The sequence below is a fragment of the Calonectris borealis genome, chromosome 14 (genome assembly GCF_964195595.1).
Source record: "Calonectris borealis chromosome 14, bCalBor7.hap1.2, whole genome shotgun sequence".
Taxonomy (NCBI): domain Eukaryota; kingdom Metazoa; phylum Chordata; class Aves; order Procellariiformes; family Procellariidae; genus Calonectris; species Calonectris borealis.
Window position 1 is genome coordinate 15,312,006 of NC_134325.1, and position 5,533 is coordinate 15,317,538.

A 5,533-nucleotide genomic window follows, 5' to 3' on the forward strand; every position below is an offset into this window, starting at 1 on the left:
CATGGGAAAGAGGAGTAAATAATGCAAGAAAAATCTATGCAACCATGCAGCTTTTACTAAGCAGTCGCTTGTCCTGCAACAACAGGACAAATCCGAAATCTCTAAACTCAGCCTGATAGGAGTGAATTCTCAGGGCTAACATGAGTCAGGTTTAAACCGAGCTGCTGATGGTACCCTCAATAATCTCTATGCAAGCAGGGAGCAGGTGGAGCTCCCACACGCTTGCACAAGAAAGGTATCCTCAACAAGGGCCCAACTGTAAAAAAAATTAAAAACCAGTAGGACACTTCCTTAAGTTAAGGGAATTTGCAAAAGGCAATTTCTAGGTGGGTTACAATCAAAGCAAGGAACCCAAGTGAGGTAACGAGGCTGATACTAATAAGAGCAGCAACATGGAAAAGGGACTAAAAAAAAAAAATCAATCACAGGGGAAGCTTTTCAAGGAGGCTAGAAATAATACGTGGCAGTTGTCTGTTTTTCATTTCACTTCAACTAATGCACATCAGGGATAGGAAAAAGACAGTTTGGTGAAGGTGTCACAACACTTAACAAAACTTTAGAAATGGTTATATAATGGGGAAAACAAGCAAACAAGTGTTACGTAGTTTGGAAGGCAAATTCAGCACAGCTCACACCAAGGGAAAGGAAAAATCAGCAAAACAGACATGCATTACATCCTTTTTTTAAATAGCCCTCTATTTCAGTTCCTCTTTTAAGTATGTAAAGTCAAGCCATACCATTATTGTTGGCTGAAGTAATCTGATTTTCTCTTCTGAAAGAAAATTCCCCCAAATGAAAATGCTGGTGGCTAAATTTGTCAGAAATTTTACAGGAGGTAACAGTCCTATCAATATATCCCCCCAAAATTCCATAGCTTAAATTGCCTTTATAAATATGCAAACAATGTATTTTACATGGAGTTGTCACTTAAATAATTCTAGTATATCAAAACTTCTAAAGAAAGCAGAAGCTTAATCCTCTAATGACAAAACATCACAAACACTAGAGGGAGATTCACTCTGCCAACGTTCAGTGTCCCAAGAACTTCACACCATCCTTAGCTGGGTTCTTGTAACTTTGCCTGGATACATGAGCAATTTCACCTCCTGTACAAATCCTTTTCTGGAGGTTTTAGATTTCTCCACTGACATTAATCTCAAAGTGATTTAATTTAAAAATGAAGTACCTCATTACTATTGCTGCTAAGTTTCCCGTGTAACTCTGAATATGTAAATCAGTCAAGGGCACATTATATCTTTTTATCTTTAGCAGTCTGTGACTATTTCTTCATTTGTACAAGGGTTTTTTTTTTCCTCCTTGACTTTATGCCTTTATGCATATGACAAGAGTGGGCACTGTTCCTTAGCAATTTAGACAATCCCCAAACTGTTCTATTCTCTATATACATTTGTTCTCTATATACATTATGTAGTGGATCCAAAAACCCTGAAATACCAACCAGCTCTGCTGAAGGGTAAGAGTCATCCTTTAAGATGGAGACAATGAAGATGTATTATAAAGAATTAAATTATTTTTTTAATTTTTAATTTCCAACTCTGTGGAAAACAATTTCTTAGTGATGATGTGTGATAATCCATACTTTTTGTTAGCGGTCAGGAAGACCTGAAAGGCGTATAGACCTGTCCCTCACGCTAAAGGGAACCAGAGGTGCAGGGCCCAACACCGCAACTGCTTGGATCTTGCAGCGCTAAGCCAGCCTGGGAGCAGCTGAAGCCCCGTTTCATTTGGCACCCCTGCCTTTTCTTTCTGTGTCCTTACTCCTCAAAGAGATGCCAAAATTGGGAACCTGAGCGATTTTGTGGCTTTAATACCCTTTTATTTGTCAAGCGGTTTTGAGTTCTTCTGTTTCTTCCTCCCAGCCCTATGAAAGACTGTCACTTTTGGCAAGATGTCTGAACAATATTTTTGTAAGTATCATGGGAACATAAGTCATTTTCAGAACTTTATTTAGGTGCTTAAAGACACAGATATAGATACCTAACCAAACCAAAAGCACCAGAACCTGCTCTTCCTCTAAACTCTAAAGTATCTGACAACTATTATGAAGCTGCTCTGTAAACAATAATTACTTTTAATAACTCTGGTCATTAGATATTTATCTACATTTTTTAATGATTTTCAATTATTTCATGCTTCTAAATATCTGCCATATTTGAAAATATGGCTGCGTCCCCAAAGTGTCAATATTTGCATGTTGTAAAATGTACCTGAAAGTAGCATTTATACCACTGACAATTTTTTTCAGAGAGATAAGAAATTTAAACCACTCAGCTTTTATGATGCCAAACTAAGTTAAATTTAATTCATAGAGTCCAGTTATAAATACTTTTTCCTCAAAAAGAAAAAAAAAGATAAGAGAGCTTGATGTCAAACTGAATTTTCCAACTTGTATGAAAAAGTAGAATCTCATTTTCAAGGTTTTGGGGGTTTTTGTGGATTGTTTTGTTTAACACAAGAGAAGTGAATGTTTATACTGTGAGTAAGAAGCATTAATATCATTTTCCCTTTGTCCAACACATCAGTGTTTAGGAATTCATGTAATGGAAGACCCAAGCTTAATGATCTCCTCTGCTTGGACTGAGTTGCGCCCATTCCCAGTGATTACTCTAAAATATTATAGTCTTGTTGGGGAATGGATGCGGTAAGCAACCTCTCCGTCATAACCATTTGAACTACAGGTAAAAAAAAAATGTTGAAAACAATAGAGGAGCAAGAGATAGCACCTTCCCAGAACAGGGCTGAAACTAAGGGAATTAAATTTATTCTGCTGTGATCCAATTAATATTTGCATATGTTACAAAGTGGAAATGTTCCAACAGCTAAGAATATGGGAAACGGCCTACAGATTTTGTTGCATGGCATCTGCTGAGAAGGGCAGTGTCTTCATTTGACTACATATTCACCACCAGGGAGGAAGTAAATATAAATGTAGGATCTCTCGCCTCTCATATAACTGTTAATCATAACTGACTATTTTTCAACACACAAACTCTACTCGAACAGCAATTTGCAAGGCCTTAGCAGCAAAGACAAGCTTGATTAAGGCCAGCAGACAAAAGAGCAGAGACTTCAAGCACACTGAAAGGTAATTGGATCTGGCTGCATGTTTTCAGTGAAGAAGAAACACGGTGTGCGAGAGAAACATTAAGACATGCATTTATTGATAAGTTCCATGAATTTCTGTCTCATTCCTAGACATGGTTGTTGACACAACCTGGAACTGTGAAAAGGAGAGAAGAAAAAAAAAACTTCTGAACTCCTACTAAAAAAATCTAAATAGATGAAGTATAAAAAAAAGGTCAAGACCTTGTTCCTAGTTTAGGTATCCACCTATCATCTTTACTAACAGTTTCAGTCACAGAAAATAATGACCCACCACCCCAAGGGTCAGATTGAATTCCTGGATCCTTCGCTCTGCACAAGAGCAAGAGCTGACACAAAATGTCTTTGCCTGGTGGTCTCCTTCCCGGAGCTCTTGCTGAGAACTTTGAGAGGCAGAAAGCTGAACAAAAATAGGTAAGGGAGACGCAGAAATAGTTGGCCTACATACTTACTGAAGAAACTGTAACCACCCAGGGTGAACCTAACTTGGCTTTATGAAGTCTGTTAGCTTTGTGTGAATAGGTTCCCCGCACAATAGACAAGATTTCATGTGTAGCAAAGGTTATGCAAGGGTTTTTCCAGGGTTGTGTTTTCATAGCAGTTAGCGCCAAGCCAGCTATTAACTGGTTGGATATCTACATCAGGGTTTTCCTGAACACCCAGCTACCCAGTAGGGCTCCAATAGCAATTAGAGTGTTTATCCTTTCTTACTCAGTAAAACAGTGGTAGTTTCAGAAAAGTACAGGTCAAAGGGTATTTCCTTCTTTCACACAGAGAAATCTACCCATCACATTGATTTACTTTACTCTCCAAGTCTAATTAGCATATATCAATTTAGAAAAGCTGTCTAAATAACATGGTTACCATGTAAAAATGTAGGATTTCCTTGCTCCACAGCAAAACACTGGGTCTCTGGAACAAAACCTAAGGCACATCTGAACACCTGTTATTGCAAAAACATTGGTATTATTCTGCAAGCAAGAAGTAAAAAGCCATACTGAACACAGCTTCAACACATCCAGAAGGAATTTGATTACACACAAGAAGTGAACAATTCCTGTCTTACCTAATAGAAGAAGAGAGACCATAAAGACATTACGCTGTAAATAAACCAAGATAGCTTTTAAATAGCAAAAAATGTTTATATTTTAGCACACTTTTTGATGGGGTCTTTTATATTAATTGAAGATTAATAGATTTCAACAGAAGCAGTTACTCATATTATACGAAGAGGTAAGGAAGAAAATGCCGTCTATCTTCTGTAAGCGACCCTGGAACCCCCCAGACTGTCTGCAAAATCAATGCAGGCACAACTGGAATTTGATTATTTTACTATATAATCTCTATCATTTTTGAGCTAGTAGAAAAGTGAGGCAATTTTGGCTACATCCCGCTGATGAATTAACACACTTGAGTATGTTTTGCAAATAGCTTTCCAAGCAATATTGAATAATCAATCTTGAAAACATAGTTTTATACCTTTCATTTTCTTATTTAGTGTTGTTGGGAGGAAAAAACAATTTTTAATTTTGAGTTAACTGTCCCATAACAATTTAAAATTCCCTTTAGAATTTACTGCAAATTGTTCCCTTTTTTAACATTACTTACAGGATTCAATAAACTCCTATCCTAAAATAAAACTTAGTGACAATCATTCTCTCTGGGGAAGAAAAAAACCCAAGTAACCAGACAGCACAGTCTGTCACCAAACTTTACCAAGTGAAACAGGAAAATAATTTGGGACATTCCCTTAATAGAGGCAGGTTTAATGAGTTGCAGTCCATCTCAAAGCTGTTTAATCTTTAGAATTCCTTGTTGTATGAATACATTATCTAAAGATAATTGAAACCCATCTAACTTTTCTATATAGATATCTTCCCAATATATATATATATACACACACACAAAATTAATCCAGAACATGCTCTGTCATTACAGTACAAAGAAACTTAACTTATATTCCTCAGCCTTTAAAACATCTGTTTTGGCTTAGGAATCTACTACTGCCACTTATTTTGTCCCCCAAGCAACATCTATACTTTTCAAATTGCATTTTATTTTTATTTTTAGTGTGCTTAATCCATGCAGCAAAATGGATTAACAGTTTGTTAATAACAGTGAGATTTAACATTAGGTACTTGACATTACAGAATTACCAATAAGAAAGTAACTATTCCATATTATTATTTTATTCAGAAGAAATATATTCCAGTAATCATTTTTTTCAAAAGGGCGAGAGGGCACCACTACTTAAGACCTACTGACATCAGAAAGCTAAATGTATGCTCAGAACACCACCATTTACATCAGCAATATTCGTCTGATAACTATTTTTCACATCTATCTGAAAAAAATATTTCCCCAAATCAGGAACACAAGAAAGGAAGCCCATAATCACTAGCTCTCCCTC